The 25,998-nt window shown below is 42.7% G+C and overlaps 1 protein-coding gene across 1 annotated transcript in view; it reads right to left on the reverse strand.

Moving 5' to 3' along the window:
- The window catches only part of LOC145417325 (GTPase-activating Rap/Ran-GAP domain-like protein 3), a 750,816-nt gene that overhangs the window by 641,035 nt on the left and 83,783 nt on the right, over nucleotides 1–25,998 (reverse strand). The window lies entirely within an intron of this gene.

The following is a 25,998-nucleotide window of genomic DNA, read 5'->3' on the forward strand; positions in this document are numbered from 1 at the left end:
TGCTATCCTGCTACAGGAGAAAGTCGCAGTCGTCAGTGAGCGAAAAAACCTCGTATTTACGTTAATAGAAGCAAGCTTGAGGGAAAAACTCCGTGACGACGGTGAAAATCCTGTACTCAGGTCAAACTGAGCGAAAATTCGCTACATTTACACTGACAACTAATTGTTGTGTAGCGTGGTGTATTTAATACGCGGTGTAGGTGTGACAGTTGTAGTGTAACTGTACCTACGTGTAAAATGACACAGTAAATAATATTATGGCGACGACGGAAGCAGAGGAGAAGAGGCGGCAGCGTGCGGCAGACGATCAGCTGGTCCGCACAGCAAAACTGCTACACCCATTGCTGAACCTGCAAAACCAATTAAGGTGGAGCATCAAAAGTGTCAATGGGACAAAATTTTATTATGTTACAATTACTCTCTGCCTAGCAGTCAGTGCTACAACGTACATTCGAGGTCGCCATTAATTATAGCACACAATTATGGTCGGCAAGTTGAGAATCCTTGTGCAAACTTGGGTCTTCCATAGCCTCAAACCGCACACGGGTCCTCAACCTGTGCCTTAACCTACAATACTTATATTAATATCGGAGAGCTGAGATTCCTTGCAAACTTGGGTCTTCCATAGCCTCAAGTCACCTCTGCGGAATTCTCACTTCGAACTTCTCCCTTAACCTACAGTACTTCTATTAGTACCGGAAAGCTGAGAATCCTTGTGCAAACTTGGGTCTTCCATAGCCTCAAGTCGCCACTGCGGAGTTCTCTCTCGAACTTCCCCCTTAACCTACAGTACTTCTATTAGTACCGGGAAGCTGAGAATCCTTATGCAAACTTGGGTCTTCCATAGCCTCAAGTCGCCACTGCGGAGTTCTCTCTCGAACTTCCCCCTTAACCTACAGTACTTCTATTAGTACCGGGAAGCTGAGAATCCTTATGCAAACTTGGGTCTTCCATAGCCTCAAGTCGCCACTCAACTTCCCCCTTAACTTACGGTACATATATTAGTACCGGGAAGCTGAGAATCCTTATGCAAACTTGGGTCTTCCATAGCCTCGAGTCGCCTCTCAACTTTCCCCCTTAACTTACGGTACATAATATGTATGTACAGGCCCCGGACATAATGTGTCCTATGGGGCCAATGGGCGAGACGTCAGGCCTGCACCCACTTCACCACTACCCTGTCTCTCAACTGACTCAGAGATTACAGGTGTGGTTATGAATGGCACAGGAAGGACATGACCCTGATTAGTGGTGTTACTTTGACACACACTGCAGGAACGGACAAAACTATTTATGTCCCGTCCCATCCCTGGCCAGAAAAAGTCAGCTCGGATACGGCCCTGGGTCTTCCTTTTGCCCATGTGACCTCCTGAGACTGAACAATGACCCCATTGTAACACTGCTAGGCGGTACTTGGCGGGAACGACAAACTGCAGTCGAACCTCGCCCTCGGGTGTTCGTGACTCACGGTAGAGCCGTCCTTGTTTACGAAGGAACTTGGCTCGACCTCCCCGTGAATACTTTATCACTCGACCCTTTTGTTTGTTCCGCACGGTAGCAAGTGTCGGGTCAGAATGTTGTTCTTGTACAACAAGTTGACTACACATCAGATCTTGCGGCGATTCAATGATCACTGGGGTGACACAATCTGGAGCCTCAGCCATGGCTCGTGTTACCGCAGCAGCCGAAGTCTGAGTAGCGTCATCATCGGAGCAACTATCCTTGACTCCTTGAATGTTGCCTACTATTAAGTCAAATAGAGGCTCTGGCATGACAACTGCAAGTGTCGTACCAGTATAAAATGGAGATGCCACCTGGATACATGCCTCAGGGAACAATCTCACTGATCCATCAATAAGCTTTGCATGGATCTGTCGACCTGTATACTGCTCAGGCCGAACTAAACTCTGCTTGACAGAGCAACCTGAGGAACCATTGTCTCTCAGGACCTTCACAGGAATGCCTCCCACAAACCCTGGCTGAACAAAGAAGGTACTGTCACCTGTGGGAGGGCCTGTGGAGGAAGCAGCTAGCCACTCATGAGGCTGCTGAATTGATGTGGCAAACATTGTGCCTTGAGAGTTATAAGATGGAACATTGGCCATCTGTGGAGGGGGGTTCACTGTCACTGTGGGACTAGTGAACTGTGGGGAAGTACCCACACTGGTAGGGACGTGACCACCAGGCTGCTGCTGAGGAATGAAGGCTGCATTTGCTTCCTGCCTCTTTTGAGCTGGTGGTGAAAAAGTTTGTCCCGACGGTCGATTGCGTGGCTGATACTGCTGCTGGTTAGGGTACTTGTTGTACCTCTTCCACTCAGGTTTCTGAGTGTTTTGCCCCTGGTCCTTCCACTGCGGTTTGCTTGGACCTTGACCATTACTCTGAGAACGGCCTTGGTGCTGGGATTCAGTCTGAGACGGCTTCCCAGACTTGGCAGTCTCTTTTCTGCTCCAGGTGTTTTGCTTACGAGCTTGATACCCGTATGCAGTAAAGAATGCGTCAGCCTTCTCTGCCATTTGGCTGGCATCTTTCACCTGGCAGATCTTAAGCTGTGCTATGAGCTCAGCAGGCCACGACCCCTCTAGCTGTGTACGCAGCATAAGGTCAATTATCCCCTCACGCGTGGAAGGAGTTTCATCTTTCTCCATCCACTCATTTAAGTAAGCTGTGAGACGATCAAGGAACTGAACAGCTGTCTCCTTGTCTTGGAGACGAGCTCGCATGAACTGAACTTTGGCGTCGTCTACTGTGAGACCATACGCCTTAATGAGTGCAGCTTTCATCATCTCATATGTGAGATTGTCTCCACGAATTCTGTGGAGAATATCGAGGGCAGGGCCCTCAAATAAACTAAGAAACTGAAGCCGCTTAGCTGCCTCATCCAGTTGATATAAGTCTGCCATGTCCTCAAAACGAGCTATGTACGGCTCGATTCGCTCGCTTTCCTTGTATGAAGGAAGCTTGATGCGTGGGGTCGCCAGGACATGTGCAGGAAGAACGCTCGTGGAGCTTGGACCAACTGCACCAGACGTGTCTGAAGCCAAGGAATCTTGCTTGAGCTTCAGCACTTCAAGTTCATGTTCTCGTTCTTTGTCTCGTTGTTCACGCTCGTATTCGCGCTGTTCTCGCTCTTTTTCTAACTCGAGCTCGCGTTGTTCACGCTCGTATTCGCGCTCGTATTCGCGCTCTTTCTCACGCTGCTCTTGTTCATATGCACGCTCTCTTTCACGTTCCTCACGCTGTTCTCGCTCGTATTCGCGCTGAATCTTACGCTCTTCACGGGCATCATTCTCGCGCTGCTGCTCCTGATTATGCCGTGAGAGTATATACTCTTTAATTTCGGTTGGGTCCGAAAGACCCATATCTTTGGCTTCCTGTAAAAATACAGTAGTAGCCATGGCGCTAATTTATTAAGTAAACCGAAACTGAGTACTGACTGCTTAGCGACGAATACTAATGACACAAGTAAAGAGTACAGACACAAGCTAGTGGTGACCAGTCTTATCCAGTTAACTGGCAAAGAATAAATAAAAAATGTAAATGACTGGGAAGACTCAATAATAAACACAATGGGTACGGCGACTTCCCAGGAGCGAATAAAATCGTCTGGCGTTACCAAAAATAAACTAGAGTTAAGTACTCTATTGATTAATAAAGCAAAAATTCACTTGCTAAATCAACGGTAACCACCAGTAAACTTGTGCCTATAAACTTTAATAATAAATACCTAAATATGAATGAGTGAGCACTATCTCGTGAATAGCTTTAGAGCTAGGAGTTAATATCCTGGAATGAGGTCGCCAATTGTCACGGGGTTTTATAATAATATCGCGGTAATTTTGATATAAATGGTTAAATGTTATTTAAATTGATAATAATATTCAATAATATTGAAGAGCAGAGACAATGATTGTCTTGCTACATCAAGCAACGATTACTTTACGCTGACTTGCTAAGATTCTCAAGAACGAGAATTTATAAACTTTCTCAACAGTACACAGCAGAGACTAATTACTCACAATTGCTGAATTACTGTACTGTTAGCCTCTGGAGAAAGTTACATCACCCCTGACAATAAATAACTAATACTAATAATAATAACATCAGGTTCTTGCTGATGCATTAACTCCTGGCACAACGGATTTTAAGTTAATACAACAAGACTGGTCTAAGTACCAGTTATGAATAGTAAATGTTTATGCAAGCTAGGAGCTGTATGGAAAATAAGCTTAATTATGGAGAAATGAAACAAGATTTTTACTCTACATTAAGCTCAAGAAATAGAACTGTTAAATTTATTAATCACAAAAATAAATTTAACATTACATTTCAAATCAAATCAATGAGACGCACTCGCTCACTCACACAGAAGCTAAATACTTACGCCTAGGAAAAACACCTTAACTAAACTCTTAAAACTACAAAATACACAAAAGAAATACCAGTCGATGAATACTATGTATCACCCGAGGAGTGGGTGGGAGTACCGGGACTAACTGTACTAATGGAGCTTGGGGTGCTAGCTGACCTCTCCACTTCTGAGCACAGACCCTTTCTCCGTCACAGCAAACACAAGACTGAATTCAAATACATTGAATGGGCAGGACGCAAGGCGTGGCTAACGGTTGAGGGAAGCAGAGGCAAACGATAAAGAAACAATTGTATCGCTCAGTAGCGCACTTAGTGACGTGCATTAAATCGGTCACTTTTGAAAACGGTGACGAATTATTTGAAAAGTATACCCCGGAATGGAGAGAGAAACGGTTAACTGAGCGATACACAGTGAGTTTTCCACTAATAGTTCGTGGCTTCTCACAAAAAGGAAATGTCGCGAATTGATTCGTGACAGTGTGTGTGTGTGTGTGTGTGTGTGTGTGTGTGTGTGTGTGTGTGAGAGAGAGAGAGAGAGAGAGAGAGAGAGAGAGAGAGAGTAAAGGGAAAGGAAAGGGAGCTATTTGTCATTCGTTATTACTCTAACAACGTCGCCAGAGAGAGAGAGAGAGAGAGAGTAAAGGGAAAGGAAAGGGAGCTATTTGTCATTCGTTATTACTATAACAACGACGGCAGAGAGAGAGAGAGAGAGAGAGAGAGAGAGAGAGAAGGGGGGACTATAATTATATGGGGGCTTTGTCGTCATTATGAGAGGAGAGTGGTGTCTTCCGCCCAAACCAGGCATTAGGACCTTCGTTTGGCCCAGCAAGATAACACAGGGCGAGCTGGCATGGGGAAGAGGAGGAGGAGAGAAGGGGAAGGGAGGAGGAGAGAGAAGGGGGAGAGAGGAGGAGAGGAGAGATGAAAGTAAAGGAGAAGAAGGGGGACAGGAGGGGAAGACGGGAGAGAGAAAGGGAAGAACGGAGAGAGGAGGAAAAGAAGAGAGAATGAAGAAGAGAGACAGCAGGGGAAGACGGGGAGAAAAGGGGGAAGAACGGAGAGAGGAGGTAAAGAAGAGAGAAAGGAGAAGAAGGGAAGAAGGAAGAGAGTAGGAGATGACGGGAGAAAGAAGAAGGGGAGAAGGGAGAGAGTGGAGGATGACGGGAGTAAGGAGGTGAAGAAGGGAGAGAATAATGGATGGTGAGGAAGGAGGAGGAGAGGTGAGGAGAAGAGACGGTGAAACGGAGAGAGATGGGGGAAGAAGAGAGAAAGGAGAGGAGAGGCGAAGAGAGCAGGGAAAGAAGCAAGAAAGTAGGGGAAAGTAGAAGGAAAGAAGGGAGAGGGGAGGGGAAGAAAGGAGGGAGGAATGGACAGGAAAACCGGAGACAAGAGATGAAAACGGGAGGAGAGGAACGGGAAAAAAGAAAGGAGAATGAAATGGAGAGGAGAGGAGAGAGGGAGGAATGCAGAGGAGAAGAAGTGACAGAACGAAGAAAAAGGAAGGAGAGGAAAGGGCAGGAAGAAGAGTAAAAGAAATGGAGAGGAGGGGAAAAAGAGAGAAAAAAAAAAACAAGGGAGGAAAGGAGAAGAAACGTGAAGGAGAGACAGAGACAGGAAAGGGAAGACATGGAGGGAAGACGAAAGGCGGAGATGAAAGGAAAATGACGGAAAACAAAGAAGGAGCAAAGAGAAAGGGAGAAACTGGGAGAGAAGGCAAAGATGAGGAGAGGAAGGGTTGGGAAGAAGGAAGAAGTAAATGGGAGAGAGGAAAGGAAATTTGATGGGGAGGCGTGGAAAAAGAGGGTGTTGAAAAGACGAGTACAGGGGAGAGGAGAAGTGGAAAAGACACAGGGATAATAGGAAGAACGGTAAGAAAAAAAAATGAAAATGAGGAATGAGCAGATACAGATCGAAGTGATTATAAATCTAAACAAATCCACAGCAATGGTTGTAAAAGGATCCTCAAGTGTAATATTTGAAAATTTTACTACTACTACTACTAATAATAATAATAATAATAATAATAGTAATAAAAAGAATAACAATAATATTACAATTTATTATTATTATTATTATTGATGCTATTATTATTATTAAGTGGTAGGTATTAAGGTCGGTTGGTTTAAATATTTAGTAAGACCAAACTCGAGCATTATCCCGTGAGAGGAATAAGAGTAAATATAATTATTTGTTGCCGCATAAATCCTGAGAGGCAGAGAAAAGGTTATCATTCTAAGATGCTGAGGATCGGAAGAACAGGGAATAACAAGAGATTCAACGATACAGGAGAGGGAGATAGCCTATATAATGAGTTAATTCTTTTATTTCTATTTTAATTACCCTGAGAAGAAGAGTAAGATTTATACTCGTATCATCATAAGAAACCGAAGACCAGAAGAACTTGAGAATACGATGAGATTCAGTAGGAGAGGAATAAGGGACTACAGAGAAGATGAGAGAGGAGGAGGAGTGCCGGCCTAGACACAACCCCGAGCCGGCCAACTACAGCTGACACACCCCATCTCACCCGGCCAGAGATAGGTCACGTTCCGGCACACCCAGCCCAGCCCCTAGCCCTTTCCAGCCCCAGCTCCAGCCCCTAGCCCTTAACCCTTCAGCCCCTACCCTCCATTCCACTCCGATGTCTCTCGTCCACTCTCTTCAGTCTCCAATTCCCTAAACATTTCCCTACCTTTTCTCTTTCCAGTTCCACTCATCTACTTGTCTTTTCTAACAGTTCTTAGTTCTCATTCTAAGTCAAAGTTATTACCTCCTTTTAGCCCATACCCTTCTCCAGTCTTCAGCCTTAAGGTTTCCTATCCTCAGCCCTCTCCACACCCCAATCGCTATCCCCTCCAGCCCCAATCCCCCTCTACCTCCCAGCCCTCTGTACCGCCACTGCTCTCTACATTCCACCCAACCATACTTCTCGTCTCTCTCTACTTTACAGGTCTTTCTGATCCACCCATGCACGCTAAAGCATTTTCCACTTCTCCGCCCTAATTCCGCCGTCTTTATCATTCCATCCTTCTCTATTTCCCATCTCTCTTCATGCCTAAGCTCCAGGCTCTCTCCAGCTTCCAGCCCACCCTAGTTCCCAGACTCTAATCCCTTCCAGCCACAGTCCTCTCTAGCTCCTAGTCTCCACGCTGCCCAGTCTCCATCCTTCTCTGTCTCCACACCACCTAGTGTTTCCACCCTCCTCTGTCTCTGTCCCCCCTGTTTCCACCACTTCTGTCTCTAACCTCTGTCTCTTCACCCTATCTCCACCATACCTTCTCTCCATCATCCTCGGTCTCCACCCTCCATTTTCTCCACCCTCCTTTGTTTCCACCACTTCTGTCTCTAACCTTTCTATCTCTGCACCTTCCTCTGTCTTCACCACTTGTCTCCACCACTTCTGAGTCTCCACCCTCCCCTGTACCCAACTCCCTGCGGACATCCCCAAGTTGTTCTCTGTTCGCTTTAACTTCGCCTAAAACTGTCATCCCCATCTACAGTACCAAGCAATTGCAAGATATTAGCACTAGAATTTGAAGGTGGCCGCGAAAAATGCTAAAGAAATGATGCAAAGTTGTAGTATCGTTTTATTTTACCAGTGAACTACGGGAAGTTGTTCCTATGTCCATCCCATGCCTCACGCCCCTCTCCTCCTGCCAACATTCCCAACTCATCGGTGGGATTCTCAAACACATTTACCATCGATTCCCTGTCCTAACGTAGATTTACTTTTGCAGGGAGAACAAGAAACAAGGGAAGATTCTGCAATTTCCTACTCTTCTTCATCCTGCAGAAAACTGATACACCCTATGATACTTTTCCTCTAGCAGCTACGAAATATTACTGAAGGGAAGACAACAGACATAGGAATATTTTACGAATCTTTGTCCCTCCTGCAAACCCAAATCTGGGCTACGAGAGGGAGGTGGTCGTAAGCTGGGTTGTGAATCTCTACAGAGCCGTATCACCCCCTCGACTAACGCTTATCCGTCCTTTTATCACACTCGTCTTATCACTCACCACCTCAGCTCTGACTCCACATCCTTTTCACTCCATATCCTCGTCCTCTTAACCACTTCTGTACCATGACCTCTTATTTCCTGCCACTAGACGGTGTTATTCAGCTTAGGAACCACATTTAAATAAAGGGTTTGCTTTTTGTCTCCATTAACACCTTCAATTCCATGGCATGTTTTATTATTCTATTCCTGCTACTTCCAGACGATTTTTATCAGATCTGGAGAAACCTTGAAAGTGGCGGGGTAAATGAAGGGTACGTGTGACCTTTCGATTTTGAATTTCTTTCCAAACTTGAATAAAACTGTCTAAGATGGGAAGAAAATGCAAAATTCGCCGTCGGAATGAAGGGGTTAATCTCTCCTGTGCTATCGGTCCTTACTGACCTGATTTCGATCGCCTGGAGTAGCAAGAATCAACCCCTTCAGGCCGAGAACGTCCTTTATTTTTTATTCTGGCTAAGGACACACCATTTTATCTGGTATGAAAATCCCCTTGGGGTGAAAGTGTTTCAGGAAGAAAAACGTAACTGATTTGATTAACTGTATAAGACGGCATCCTATTTACCTTTTCTTGCTCGTGTCAGATATTTTGTTCACCTTATGGAAGACCTCGTAGTGAAAATGTGAGAATTAAATATCCCGTTTTGTATTTTTTTTTTTTTAATCTTGCTGCCGCTCAATTATTTCATTCAGCTCGAACTGAAGAGATATTACCCAATTTTCCCTGACCCTATCCCACTCTCAGCCTTTTTTTTTTTTTTTTTTTTTTTCTTTCCTTTAGCTCATACTTAGTGCCACAACACCCCAAATATCTGATTTCTAAATTCTACATTATATTTTGAGTTAATAATAATAATAATAATAATAATAATAATAGGCATTTATAATGAGTCAATAATAAAACCCAATCAGTAACAGATGGCGCTAACAACCATCACCAAAAAATGCATAACGATACAATGATAATAAATTGCAATACAAATACTCATGAAAAGCATCAGTATCAATTGCAACAATATTATTAACAACGCTAGCAACAAAAAAAAAAAAAAAAAAAAAATCAAAGGAGCGTAATTGACAATGCATTCTAAATCACTAAAAAATAAATAAAAAAAATAGGGGGGAGGGGAGGCAAAGCGGTGGTGGCCCTGATGCCTGGGTTTATGAGGGCTCATCAAAAGAAGCTTAACTCTGACTGCCGCAAATCAACCCGGTTATAAAATAAAAGGGGGGAAAAAGCTGCTCCCGCCCACAAACGATCCAAACGAGTGGCTGACTGACACGGGGATTTGTGGAGTAAGCTGCAGTATAACATGACAGAGGACATAAAGTGAGGGTGTCATTGCTTTGTTATCTGTGGTGAGGATGTGGTGACTACTACTACTACTACTATTACGATACTGACCGTACACTATTTATATTAATAATAATACTAATACTAATACTGATACTAATACTAATAATAATAGCGTGATAAATATTACTATTATTATATCATCACAATATCAGCAATCATCATCATAATCATCATCATCACCATCCTCCTCCTCCTCATAATCATCATCATCATCGCCCTAGCTTAACACACAGAAAAGGGAATTTTAAAAAGTAGGAAAATGATAAAAGGACAGCCTAATGAAACGCGTCACTCAACTATTTACTCGCCCCTGAAACTTCGAAATTTTGACTGCACCTCACAGGCAAAACCATCCACATAATAATAATAATAATAATAATAATAATAATAATGACGATGATGATGATACTGATGACGATGATGATGATGATGGTAATAATATACACACTGAACAGCAGCAACAGCAATAATAATAAAGCTACTATTGCTACTACTGTATAGTTTTTTCAATGACCTCCAACCTTCCGTTTATCGCCACACTCCAGCAACATAAGCCATCCTTTCCTCGCAGCTTCATTGCCCAGCTACTACTACTACTACTATTACTACTACTTTTTCAATATAATTTCCACTGCATCTATCATCCAAATTGGGCTATCTGCGGACCGTCGGTAAAGTCGCTTCTCTTACTACTACTACTACTACTATTACTACAACTACTACTACTGCTACTACAACACCTTGGTATACATGGCTACACCTCGGGCTGATACATGGATAATAATTCATTCATTCTCTACTACTGATGCATAACCTTTCATTCTTCCCTACTATTCATGTACAAACCTTCATTCTTTACTATTCATGTGCAACCTTTCATTCTTCCCAACTACTCATGTATAATCTTTCTTTCTTCCCTAAAATTCATGTATAATCATTCATTCAACCTTTACCAGCCATGTATAATCCTTCATCCTTCCCTATAATTCATGCTTCATTCATTCCTCTCTACTATTCATGCATAATCTTTCTTTCCACTCCACCGATCGAGTATAATCACCCAGGCCTCTCTACCGTTCCCATACAATTATTCATTCGTCTCTACTATTTATTTATCATCTTTCACTCCTCTCCATTCACCAACAAAGTCACTCCCTCTCCACTCCACATATAATCATTCATTCGTCTCTACTATTCATTTATCATCTTTCACTCCTGTCCATTCACCACCAAAGTCACTCCCTCTCCACACCACCCACGCGTCCGCATACCTAGCCTTCCCCACTCCACACCCTCCCACACACCCACTTCACCCCCTTTCATCCTGGTTTCACACAAGGAAGAGCTGCCCACACCTGGCTGAACAGCTTTTAACACCCTTCATTGGTGACCCCTTTTATTACCTCACTCATCCGTAAGTGGGTAATTAAAATCGGGATAAATGATGACGATGACAATGGTGATGATGATGATGATGATGATGATGATAATGATGACGATGATGATCAATATAGTTCAAACGAGACAAAAACGCTGAGCATTTAGAAACATGATATATAATTCGAAACTGTGTCCATTTTTCACAATGTCCACATACACCTCTTGCGAGATGACCATTAAAGATCAGTTTCAGTCAATGCCAGATGAGTATGTTCCAATTTATGTTTCTGTGAACTTTCTACACTGGAATGACTTAAATAACAAAAACCTGGCAATTATAGGAAACAAGATACAAGCCGTGCAAGCAGACATACAAGCAAGCCAGTAATAAACGAGGTAAAAACAAGTACCCATATGTTTTGCGACCAGATATGAAATGGAGGACGTGGAGTTCAGTGAATTTGCATGAAACCACTTCCTCAGTACCATGTATACGAACAGCCTATTTCAGTGTTAGATTCTCTCTCTCTCTCTCTCTCTCTCTCTCTCTCTCTCTCTCTCTCTCTCTTCATCTCATCTCCTCCTCCTACTATACATTCATTCCCTCACCCCTCCCTCTCTTTCTTCTTCCCATAGTCCTTCTCCTGTGTATGCAACCTTTCCCCTTCCTGCTGTCTCCCCTTACATTGCTTTTTACATTTGCCTCAATCTTTCTCTAACCAACCTCCTTTCACCATTCTATCACCTCCTTTCCTTCTCCCATTCCACATTATTCATCCTAATACTTTCCCTTCCATATGCCACAGATTTCTCTTTCTTTTCAGTCTCCTACTATTCTGTATTCTTTTTTACCGCTTACAATCTCTCTTCCTATAACACCCACTCCTTTTCCCTCTTACATCCCATCTTTTTCATATCACTTTCATCCCACCCCTTCATTCCTCTCTCAACTACGTACTTCTCGCACATTCTCTCTTCCAGCATCTGCTCTTTTTCCCTCTTACATCCCATCTGTTTCATACTCTTTTTACTCTTCTTCTCTCTTCCATGCTATTTTTGTATATCTCCCATTTTTTAATGCTCTCTCTCTCTCCTACAGTACACTCACTCTTCTCCCACCTTCCCTCCCCCCTTCTTTCTATATACTCCCTCCCTTCCAAACGCCCTTCCCTTCCCCTCCCCTTCCTCCTACATTTCCCTCCCTTCCAAACCCTTCCCCTTCCCTCCTCTCTGTATTCTCCCTCCCTTCCAAACCCTTCCCCTTTCCCCACTCCTCCCGTCCCCTTCCCTCCCCTATATATTCTCTCTTCTAAACCCTTTCCCCTCCCCTCCCCTCCCTCGACAATCACGATATCTGACCACCAATCCAAATCCTCGCCATAAAAAGAAAATCCCCATACAGCACACGGCAAAAAGACCCTATACGAATTATATCCCTCCCTCCAATCCACCCCCCCCCCCAAAAAAAAAGGATGAAAGCACAAATATAAACACGAGCGTACCAATTACTGCCTCTATGGAACCCTCTCCCTCTATCTACCTATCTCCCCCTTTTCCCTCTCTCCCCTCCCTAGTATCTCTCTCTCTCTCTCTCTCTCTCTCTCTCTCTCTCTCTCTCTCTCTCTCTCTCGTGTGTGTGTGTGTGTGTGTGTGTGTGTGTGTGTGTGTGTGTGTGTGTGTGTGTGTTTCCTACTTCCATTTCTATACTTGCCAGTCTATCATTCCCCATCACTCTAACTCATGCACACTTCACTAACCTATCTTTTCCATCCCTTCTGCACTTCCTTAACCTTCCTACTCAGTTACAGTCTTTCCTCCTAAGATCAGGCGCAGTGTAACCCTTCTCCTCCTTTTATTTCATCTCCCTGTCGAAGAACTTTTACTTCTCCCTTCTTGTTGCATTCCCTCTTCCCATTCCTCTCTATCCTTCCACTTCCCACTCCCTCATCCTTACATCTTCGTCTTAAAGATCCTCTCCATTACATTTCTCTACTTGTCCTAATTTCTCATGATTCATTTTCTTTTGGACATAGCTCCTCTTTAACGTCTTCATTATTCCTCAGTTTGCCTATTTTTCCCATCGCTATTTATCTGCATTTATCTCCCATATCCTTCATTTCCCCTGTTCTCTTCATATCTAGTCCCTTATATTAAATCCCCTTCTATATCCCTCTCTCTCTACCTCCCACATTTAAGCTGCTCTCACTGTTTTCATTCATGTCTGTTCCCTCACTTCCCTGATCCCTACTTTCTCTCACCTTTTTTTAAACACTACCTATCGCTTTCCTCTAACCCCTTCTTTGCCATTCACCCCTCTCGCTCCCCTCACCTTTCATTTTACCTCCCATCTCTCCTTACTTAATCCTCTTTCATATCCCCTCTCCTTTCCCTTCCCCTTTTCAGCCCTTCCCCTCTGCCTACCTCGTTTAATGCCCTGTCCTTTTATAGCATCTTCCCCTCCGCTCCCCTTGCTTATCTCCCCATCTTCCCCCCTTTCTGTTCCCCAACCTCTCCCTTTTCTATTTCTCCCTCTTTCCCAACACTACTTCCCCCTGTCTCTCCCCATTCCATTTCCTCCTCTTCTCCTTTCCTATCATTTCCAATATCCTCTTTCTGCCCCCCCCCCTCTTTATATTTACCCCTTTCCCCTTTGTTACCACTTTTTCCCTTTTCCCTTCCCTTTGCCAGCAGCGTCTCCTCTCCGTCGCTCCCCATTCCATTCCACATCCCTTTCCTCTCTTTTCCCGATCTTTCTCCTTTTCCAACACCCTCCGCTCAGTCTCCCTTCCCATCCCCTTCAATCACCCTTCCCTACCCCCCGTCCCTCCTCCCCTCCCCCCAATTAATCCATCAACATACCAATTACAACATATTGGGTCCGCGCAAACACGGTGAAAACAACATGGCACAGGGATCGGTCATGATATAATAAAAAAAAAAAGTCCATTATACCGTAAGGCGATTATGATAAGAAAATAATAGTTCAATAACAACCACTCCAAAAAAAAAAAAAAAAAAAAAAAAAATCGACTCACAGGATGAACGCCGAAAAACAAATAATTGGAGCAACAACACAGATTACGCCGATACTACACTGGCCGGAAAATCAACACACATATATATTTATGTATATGTATGAAACACAAACACGCGTCAGCACACACAAAAAATACATCACAGGAAAACTGTACTGAACTGCATCAAAACAAGGGTATTACGCCCCAGAACAGATATTACTAAAACAACAGCTCACTACGGTATATAAAAACAAGCTAAGTGATCGTATCAAACACCATTACCGCACCCTCTCATTTTCGAAGCGATAAAAACAACGTAAAAAGCTCGACACAGAAACATGACAGTAAGTTAGCAACCACAACGAATGATGGAATAATGAAAAACAGGGTCTAAAGAGGACAAGGTAATTCGCGTTTTCACCCTAACATATGTAAATACGGATTACCTTCCTCAAGTAGAAAGAAAAAGCAAAAATGTATATGATATCCACGTTATCAGTTAAACAAAATAATCTTTATTAACGAAAAGAGCACCAACAAAATAAAGAAGATAAAAATGAACGACACGGAGGGTAAAAAAAGCAGGAAAAGAATTACAACTCAGGAAAGAAGAAAAATACAAAGGTTAAAGATGACAGACTGCAGAGAGATACATAAAAGTTAGCTAAACATGGAAAGAGATAAATACTGGAAAAAATGAGGCAAATAAAGGGAAAGGAAGGGGCGTAAGAGAGCATACAGTGTAGGAAATCGACAATAGTAGATGACATAAGATGGGCAAAAGAAAAAAAAAAAAAAATTAAGACAGCCAAAAGACAAAATGGAAAGAAGAAAACAAGACAGAAAAGAATGACAAATAAGGAAATAATTGATAAGGTAGTGGATTATACCATCTTCTCTCAGGTATAGAATTACAAATGCCTCAAGTTCTCTTAATCTCCTACTTCACGATGGCTCTCTTAAGCTGAATAAAATCGTTAGGCGGAGGCAAGAACCAGATATCAAAGTCTCTATTACACTGAAAGGCTTAAAAACAAAAAGTTACTGAAAGCTTAAGCATCTCAAAGCATGGATCTCTCTCTCTCTATAGTTCCCGATTAAATGCAGCATTCAGAACTTAACAGAGTAGAGAAAAAGCTTACACATGCACTCAGCTAAAAGAAAAAGTGAAGAATCTCTCAGAATCAATTTCTCTCTCTCATTCTCTCTCTCTCTCTCTCTCTCTCTCTCTCTCTCTCCCCCCCCAAAAAGCACCCAACGTCCAAATACACCAAAACACCAAGATTCTTTTTTCTTCCAAAGCAAACACACACACACACACACACACACACACACACACACACACACACACACACACTGAATGATTGTAACTATGTTCAGGTTTGGATCATGTTCTTATTCCAAACTGTATAAACTATAATGACGAAGGTTTGTATTGTAAATCAGCGCAAATTACTGACAATACAAAAACTTTTAATAGATCAGGCACACAAAAAATATAACTCTGAGAAAATCTGATGAACTATGTAATCAGGCTGGAATAAGGCAAATGGATTTAAATACAAGTAACTACAAGGTCTTCAATACTGGCAGTAAATGAAATGCTGTTTATATATATTAATAACAATTTCCTAAGGCTTGTAAACAGAGCAGTAATATTGCATATCTAACTTCAGGTAAACACGTTCTCGTCTGCATACTACAAAAATTAAGACAATCTGTTTTTCTCTCATCCACATGACTGAGGATACAACAACAACGCAATATCGCCAAGTATTTGCTATTAGTTTCCTTTACAAATTAAGACAATAAACAATACAAATTAATTACAAACTGCATTCAATTTTTTCTACAAAATTTCCGTTATGGTGGCTATATCTCAGATGCGGCTCCTTTTCCTTTTTCCTATCAAGTTTTATCTGAAAGGAGTGGTGGGTGGAGGGAACCTTTCGCTGTTGCCATTACCGTAGGGTCACAGAAAGGATACCACAGTCATGAAGAGGAATCGGATTATCGCTGTGTGCCTTCCTTCTCTCTCTCTCTCTCTCTCTCTCTCTCTCTCTCTCTCTCACACACACACACACACACACTTTGGCAGATCAAAACAAGAGCATTAATTCCCCCACCCAATAAAGAAAACATGCAAAAATACACCTCAACCTTTATAATATGAAAAAAAGGAGAACCACAAGAGAAAAGAGCTGTTGATGGTGGTGGTGGTGGCGGTGGTAGTAGTTTATCATTTGGCTACGATGTGGTGGTGGTGGTGGTGGTGGAGTAAAGGAAAGGGGTTGTGGTGGAGGGGAGGAGGGTGGAAGGGGGGTACGGGTAATACCGACATGTATATTTGACAAACGTGCTGTAAGCTACTTTGGGGCTCCCCGCAACTGCTAGTAAGGTTGGTAGGGCTATGTTTTAGTAATGGAGGTGTGTGTGTGTGTGTGTGTGTGTGTGTGTGTGTGTGTGTGTGTGTGTGTGTGTGTGTGTGTGTGTGTGTGTGTGTGTGTGTGTGTGTGTGTGTGTGTGTGTGTGTGTGTGTGTGTGTGTGTGTGTGTGTGTGTGTGTGTGTGTGTGTGTGTGTGTGTGTGTGTGTGTGTGTGCTGTTGTAAATGTTATATGTTTCTTGAGGGCACGTGTATGTTTATGAATGTATTACTATATCGCATTTTTGCATGAAAAATAATTATGCTTCTTTGTACGAGTAGTTGTTCAAGAAATGAATGCTGGGATACTTGAGTGTATGTAAAGATGAATCTGTACTGACTCAAGTATGAACCTCATGTGTGTGAAAATGAACTAGACAGGTATACAGACAGACAAATACTGTTAGACAATATGCATACACAGTTTTGACGATTAAGTTGCAATGAACATACTATGAATACGTATATGTTATCTGCTCATTGTGTATTTTTTGTATCTATATTCGTAATGGTGCGTGAATGGATTTTCCTATTATGTTTCAGTGTATATATAGTCATGTGGGTAAGTAGATGGACTGTTTCCTTTATTATCAGGAATATTTAACACTTGAGACTCAGTAGCATAAGTTATTTTCATCAATATCATCATTATCAGCTATAGGCATTATCTTTAAAAATTATAATAGTATGTGAATGACTGTGTAGACCAAGTACTGGGTATGGTGTCTGTCAGTTCTCGAACCTCCTTGCTTTATGTTTACTTCTGGATCCTCCCTTACAGCACCTCTTTAAGTGATTTAAGGCTATGATGACGACGACGATGACGAAGACGATGATGATGATGATGATGATGATTATTATTATTATTTTTATTATTATTATTATTATTATTATTATTATTATTATTATTATTATTAGGGGTAGTATCCTGGAGGCGTTACAGCAAAGGTGATATGCAGACTGATGATGATGAAGTCGACGAATATTACACACACCTTGCGATGTTGTGGTCCAGAGCACATGAAGGTCGTGTGTTGTGGGCATATCGACTTATTAACAGGAAGTTTATTTTAATCATGTTGTCCCAATGAACTACCACAGCCTACCTTCGAGACCCTATTTATCGCAAGAGGTAATGTACGACTGATATTCTGTCATTACTTACATGCATCCTCAGTAAATTTGCTTTCCTACGAGATTTTTAATAGTCTATCTATCTATCTATAGCCCGACGCCCTAATCCCGCAAAGGGTGGCCGCAGACAAAACGCCTCCAAGTCACTCTGTCACCCACCATTTGACTCCCCTCCCCCCAGCTCACACCCCCCTCCCTCATATACCTCTCAACTCCATCCCTCCACCTCATCCTCGGTCTACCCCTCCCTCTCCCTCCCTCCACCTCACCTACATACACCCTCTTAGTCAGTCTTTCATTCTCCATCCTCTCCACATGTCCAAACCACCTCAGTGTATTTCTCCTAATCTTTTCAACCACATCCACATCTACCCCACAACGTTCCTTCACTTCTTCATTCGTCAACCTGTCCCTCCACGTCACTCCACATGCTCCTCTCAAGTAACTCATTTCCACTGCTCTCACTCTTGACTTGTTCCCTTCTTGCAAGGTCCACGCCTCGCTTCCATACGTCAGGGTAGGGATCACAATACCATCATGCAGTGACTTCTTAACTTCCATACTCACCTCCCTATTTCTCATCACTGCTTTCAGTGTACCAACAACCTTCCTTCCCTGCTGTACCCTTTCATTTACTTCATCCCCCAAAGTTCCATCCTTACTCATCACACTACCCAAGTACTTGAATGCACTCACATTCTCCATATCCTCACCATCCAACCTCACTGCACACTCAGTGACTTCATTCCTCTCAAACACCATAACTTTACTTTTGTTTACATTAACTTTCAGCTTCCTCCTCCTACACACTGTCCCAAATTCATTCACCAAACCTTGCAACTCCCATTCATCTTCACTCAACAATACTGTATCATCAGCAAACAGCAACACCGGAAGCTTCCAAATCTCACCCTCATTCATTAGGGCCACCCCCACATCCACTGCCCTACCTTGAACCTCCTTTACAACCCCATCCATATATATATTAAACAGCCATGGAGACATTACACACCCCTGTTTCAGTCCCACATTGAGATCAAAGAACTCACTCAGCTCACCATCCACTCGCACCGTAGCCCTAGCTCCCTCATACATACTCTTCACAGCACTCAACAATTTCCCCTCCACTCCATATATTCTTAATACCTTCCACATACCTTGCCTATCTATTCTGTCATAAGCTTTCTCCAAGTCCATGAAGGCAGCATACACTTTCCTTCCCTTCTCTAGATACTTCTCCACTAAACATCTTAGAACAAATATCTGGTCTACACACCCTTTTCCCTTCCTAAATCCCCCTTGTTCTTCTCCAACTAGCTCCTCTGTCATATGCCTAACCCTATCAATGAGTATTCTACCATATATTTTACCAGTCACACTAAGAAGGCAAATACCCCTATGGTTACCACATACTTCTCTCTCCCCTTTTCCTTTGTACAGAGGAACAATTTTAATAGTAAGAGTAAATAATAATTCTCTCTCTCTCTCTCTCTCTCTCTCTCTCTCTCTCCCTCCCCGCAATAGCTACGTGGCAAATACCTCGCTTGATTCCCTATGCTAAACCCAGCTCACACACCGTATCTTGAACTATGAAATATATGCTAAAGACCAGCCGGTATTGTAGCTCCCACCCCTGATGTCTTGCAATATTCATACGCTCCCTGAATACATACATACATTCATACATACATACTTTCATGTGTACACAGACCACAATACCATCTACTGAAAACTCATTACCCGTGGAGAAAACAAAATAAGCTGGAGGATCCGTTTTCAAAAGGCTGGTCACACTAATGATTGTGATTAACTTTCAAAGGTTTTCATCCTCAGTGTAACATTATCTGTTCACAGTGCTAAAAATAGACCAACGCCGGTTCTTTTTTTTCTTTCTTTTTTTTTTTTTTAACTGGCCTGGTAGTGTTACAGTTACCATAAAAAATAGAAAAGTGGCCGATTCCTTTTCTTTATAGAAATTATGCTTTCCGTCTCAAGAGTGTATTTTGAATGAACTGATTGCGTCTCATGACCACAGGGTACACTAGAATGACTGGTGAGTAATATCGACGACAACGGCGACGACGACGACTCTGATAAATCACTGAGGTAATATTAGCATCGGTGTTTCTATATTTATTAATCAATTTATGCCGATCACATGCATTACCTTAGTACATATATTTTCGTTTCGCTGTTCCACTTTAGTGTTAATATCTTCATCGCCTAAGCTTTCGTTTAACTAATATATTATGGTACTGAGCAAACAACTGCAAGTTATTGATACCGGTTAGTAATTTAGCAATTATTAAAATCTTAGTTTTCACATGATCTGGAAACAGTACTTTTTTCCGAAGCATACCGAAAAATGCAACATCTTTTCCATTTATTAAGGAAAGTTTCAGCCAAAGCCCACACGTCTTTTTTTTCTGGCAATTGATTACTTTGGGCATCCTTGTGTGATCGGGTGGCCTCCTCATCATCTCGGCCGACTGTAATGCTATGTAATCGCTTCAGTCCATTCAAGACACAACAATAGGGGGACATTTCTAAGACTTTGCCGTGAGCACGTCTAAGGCTATTACCGCATTAGGTCTGGGCCCATTGTTGCCCTGTTCCCTGCCTCTCTCTCTCTCTCTCTCTCTTACTCTCTCTGTCTCTGTCTGTCTGTCTGTCTCTCTCTCTCTCTCTCTCTCTCTCTCTCTCTCTAACATTCAATCTCAAACTCTCCTCTCGCATTCGTCTTCCAATCTTCCTTAAACACAACTCCCCACCCCCACCAGTAACCTTCTCTCTTATCCTGCTTCCTTTAAACAAAATCCCATATTCCCTTAATTATTAATGCTATCCCTATCCCCCTTCCATTACCATCCTTGGCCTTTTTCGTTCCTCAAGTCCTCTCTCTCTCTCTCTCTCTAATCCTCTTTTGCCCTCTCCCTAATCCTCCTTTTCGCTTACCCTAATTTTTTCCTCTCACAATCTCCTGTTCTTCCCCCAACACGTACTCTTTTTAAGACCTCGCTCCTCCTCACACAATCTCAATTCTTGCTCTGGCTAAACCCCGTCCTCCCATCCCTTTCCCGCCTCCTGCATTATTCGTCTGTGCTGGAGAGGGTCGCCTTCATGTGATGGCACGGATGCAACCGGGGGGGCTCAACTGTCCGGTTATACAAACGTTCTCAACTACTTCCCTGACCCACGAAAAAAAGATGATGGTGCACTGAAGGAGGGTGACTTGGCCTTCAGTCCACCGGGTTCACGCTCCAGATGAACCTGGGGCAACAACTACAACGGCAACAATCCTTTTCATTCTCTCGCACTGACTCGCATTGATTATCATTCAGTTGTTACTTGCACACCCTACACTTAATCTTTTTGGCTACTACGTTCAGGTTAAGATATTTTATTCAGTCTAAAATCTCCAGTCTTCTTCTCTGTTGTGAAATATCCCAGCATCCTGAAGGTTAAAAACATCTACTTAATATTTCAGCTGCAATGGGTCCACATCCTGCCATCTACAATTCCTAGTTCTTTATCTCCCTTCCTCCTCTTTTTCTTATCTCCCCCCCCCCCATCCCCTCATTTCTACAGTCCTCACACATTCATCTTCTCCTCTTCCCTTTTCTCCTTCCCGACCTTCTTCCTCTAATTCCTCTCTACTATTCTCCACAGTTTTTATTTTCAGCACCTACCCCCTTTTCCAATTCCTCTCTTTCACCAGCCGCCTCTCTATCCCATCTTTCTTCCCTAAAACCTCGCTTTCTTTCTGTCTTTCGCCAAAGCAGTTTTTCCTCTCTCCTTCAATGTTCTCGTTCACCATCCTTTTCTGTGCTGTTATTTTATCATTATTCTTGACCTATTGCTTCCTTCCATCTCCACTTGAAATCTTCCCTTCTTTCTTATTCTTTTTAACAATGTGTCTTTTGGAAGATCAGTGAAATCGTCTGGTAGGAGTCAAGGCTACAAAAAAAAAATACAAGATGCAATAATTATGAAGAGGTTACTGCGATCCCCTCCAACTTTAAATCTCCCTCTTAAGTTTAATAAAATCGTCCGTCGGCAGCAAGAATGAAATATAAAACATGTGACTGCACTGACGAGCTTAATAATATTCATTACTTGTCGTTCCCCCCTATCATTCTCAGCCGCAGTCTCTCTCTCTCTCTCTCCACTTGTCTCTTATTCTCAGTTTAATCCTTTTTTTCTTTTTTTTTTTTCCCCTGCTGTCTCCAAAGTTGCTTTCCCCAATCTTGCTTCTCCTCTCTTGTTTTCTTCTCTCCCTTTCCATAACTCGCCCTCTTATCCCTTTATCCTGCAGTCTCTTATACTTATTTCAGTTGCTCTTTTCTACCCCCCCCTTCTCTCTCTCTCTCTCTTTCTCATCCCTCTACCACTCCTTCTCTCCTCCTTTTAACCTTTCCTTCTTTCCATCTTCCTGCCTCCTACTTTTATACTCTGTTACCCTTCCCTTCTCCTCCCTATTCCTATTTCCTACCGCCGCAATCCTCTCCTATACTTCTGTTCTGCTTCCGTCTCCATCTTCCTTTAATCTTTCCCTCTCCCCCCCCCCTCTCTTTCTATCCTCTCCTCCTCTTCCATTGCTGCTTGTATTCTTCTCTCTCTCATATTTCCTATTCTCCCTCCCCTTCATCTTCCTATCCCCTCCTCCGTTTTCCTTTTAACATTTCACACACTCCTCCCTCACCCTCATGTCATATTCTCCCTTCTATCCTCTTCTGTCTCTCCTCCTTTCTTCGTTCAACCTTCTCTCTCTTTTGTTTCACCTTCCTATTCTCTGTCTCACTTTTCCTGTAGCTCTCCTCTTCCATCTCTCCTCCTCTTCATCGTTTAATTTTTCTCTCTCTACTTTCTCATCCTCTTTCTCTTCTACCTCTCTTATCCTTCCCCCTTTAATCCTTCTTTCTCTCCTATCTCTCCCTCTTTCCTCTCTTTCTCTTCCCTCAACCTCTCCTATTCTTCCCCCTTTAACCCTTCTCTCCCTCTTTCCTCCTCTCTCTCCCTCTTTCCTTTCTCTTCCCTCAACCTCGCCTATTTCCCCTTCAACCCTTCTCTCCCTCCCACTTTCCGCCTATCTCTCCCTCTTTCCTCACTCTTCCCTCAACCTCTCCTACTCTTCCCCCTTTAACTCTTCTCACCCTCCTCTCTCTCCCTCTTCCCTCCTCCCGCCAAAGCCTCTCTCCCCGCGCAATAAATAATCGGACCCCCCGGGAAGACAATGCTGCCCTAATACCCCGGCTTAGGACCACCGCGCGACGCACACCCACCAACACCACCCAAACCCCCCATTCCACGAAATCATGAGGGCTAAGAAAATATCCTGCCTCCACAAACTCACACACCTCACGAAATCAAGAAACTACGAAAAAATAAAGCCGCTGGTTGACGAATTACCAAGGTTATACTATCATCCAAACGCCACTCTTCGAAATCATGAAGAAAATCTCTAGCCTGCACAAACTTACACAGCTCACGAAATGAAAAAAACCGTGAAAGATAAATGAATATGAGGTATGCAAGCCAAGGAAATGCCGAGGTTAAAACAGCAAATCGTACACCCAACCAGTCTCATGTTCTTGGTACAATTTACAAGGTACAGACATCCCAGGCGCTGTATTCCAGATAGTTAAGGGAAGGTGAGTGGTTTTATCATCTTTCTGTTCTGTCTCTACTCCTCTAGCTCTCCTTCTCTTCCAACTCTCCTCCTCTTCATCGTTTAACTTTTTTCTCTCTATTTTCTCTCTTCTCTTCTACCTCTCTCACTCTTCACTTCTGGAAACGCTACCTGATCGATATTAGGGAACCGAATCGACACACAAAGCAAGAAACCTTCACCCCCATCTGGCGTTTCAAATGACTAGGCCAGTATAAAACCTCTGAGCAATACAAAATGAATTCACAAGAATTAAAAAAAAAATACTCAACACAGCCATGAATGCAGGACACAATGAAAGTAAACTTCCAACTACCTACATCGACAAAACAGCAAATAACGAAAATGACCATAGGTGAAGTCCTTAAAATCCTGAATTTAACACCCACACAAGTGAACGACCGTAAGTACCAGAAACAGCTTATATACAGTATACTGCACACACACACACACACACACACACACACACACACACACACACACACACACACACAAGCAAACACTGAAAGAGAGAGAGAGAGAGAGAAAGAGGGAGAGGGAGAGAGGTAACCAAAGACCCGGAATGACATGAAACGATAACACCACACATACAGTATTTCAGTATCTCAAGGTCTAGCAATGTAAACAAGCACTACGGTATGTAAGTGCAGTATATATCCATGGTACTGTAAGTTAGCCAGAAATATCAAAACAACAAGACAACAGAGAATACCACCACTTTCAAGGAATTGTCTTCTACCTGTCTTTTCAATCATGTGATAATAGCTACGGCCAGTGTTTAAGGACTCTAGATAAATTATGAGAGTATATTATTTACTTACATGTGCAAAGAACCATGATCTGACTGGTATGACAACTATATCTACTTCATCATCAATCATATAATACCTATCGGATCCAAGTTAAGTGCACTCAGAAAGCGCATGCCTCCGCTAACGCCTGAACCACGCAACCCAGACCACCACCAACATTTAATCAACTTTCCCTTGGCCCATGACCCATATATCCACAAAATTTCAATGGAATCCATCAATAACGTTTTCTAGATATCCTGTGGACAAGGAAAAAACCGTCCTGAATCCGGACTCGAACTCAGATCATCATCAAAATTTAATCAATTCTTCCTTGGCCCTGATCAACATATCCCAAAAATTTCACTCGAGTCCATCTACAACTTTGAGATATCCTGTGGACAAACAAACAGACAAAGGTGATTACATAACCACCTCCAACTTCGTTACAAGTTCATAACTATTAATAGACAAGGGCGCAGTCCTAACATATGACTCGCTAAGGAGTCCAATATGTTCCTCAGCCGCGGGGAACGTTATCTGAATGAATCATTACCAAGGCTGCAAGTATGTGTTTGTATTTTTCCCTAGTTTTTCTCCATATTTTCCGACATAGCTGATGAAGCAAACAGCTGCCACGTTAACACGTAAAGCAAATTCCTTCATCAGCTCTAAAGACTTTGGGTGGTGAGAGGAGCTTCAACCTAGGCTAGATCAAGAGCTCCCCATCCCTCCCTTGGCCGGACTAATAGCTTCCCCCTACCCCCTTCCCTCCCTTAGCCAGACTGGGTTACCTCTTAGCTCCCTCGGCCAAAGCTACCCCTACGCCTCCCCCTGTCCCTCTTCGCAAGACTATGAGATACTTGTACACCCTCACCCAAATTATGAGCTACACCCCTCCCCTCCCTCGCTCAGACTAAGAACTACCCCCTACCTCCCCCTCCCCCCACACCTTCCACGTGCTCCATCATTCACAGTGTCTAATAAGCTGTGAGGCCGTAATGGTGCTGTGGACCCACATCCCTCGGTGCCGGGTATGAGGGTCTTCCCTAGGCCGCACCCTGGCACGTACTGGGGGACTGGAGGCTTACACACACACACACACACACACACACACACACACACACACACACACACACACACACACACACTTTCAATTTAAACTTTTTACTCGCACTCAGCCTACCAGTATGACGAAGAATTGTTTATAATGAATCGGATGATGCAACTGAAACGTCATATACTTTCCACGTTCATTACTCAGCACAGCAGCATACTAATTAGGCCAAAAGAATAATCCAACAAGGAGAAAATATGCACTGCGATCAATAAGTCTTCAGTTACGTCTGACAGGGTAAATATTAGGTAAATGCTGTAAACAACTCTAATTTACTGGTATCCTCCCAAGATCTATCACACAACCCTTACCAGAAGCCCTTGTAAAGTAATCAAATAATAACAGTAATATAATAATAATAATAATAATAATAATAATAATAAACAATAATAATAATAATAATAATAATAAACAATAATAATAATAATAATAATAAAAGAGAAAAGAAAGAAAAAATAATAAAAAGCAAGGCAGACAATGACATTAAAAGCGGAGGCGATGATTCTGAATAAAGTTCTGCGAGATTAGTCACTTATCGTTCGGCTGTTACTGTTCTAGATGACACAACGATTCCTAGTGAATTTAATACTTTGATAAGCTAGAAAACTCACAAGGCTAAGTAACGGCTTGACCGGCAGGTGTAACAACTTCTGGCCAACTCTTTAGTGCGTACAGCATACTTTGGTTTCATTTTCATACTCTGCAATCATATGGCTGGACA

Source organism: Coenobita brevimanus, chromosome 110 (assembly GCF_032717465.1).
Source record: "Coenobita brevimanus isolate Jiangsu-jjx chromosome 110, ASM3271746v2, whole genome shotgun sequence".
NCBI lineage: Eukaryota > Metazoa > Arthropoda > Malacostraca > Decapoda > Coenobitidae > Coenobita > Coenobita brevimanus.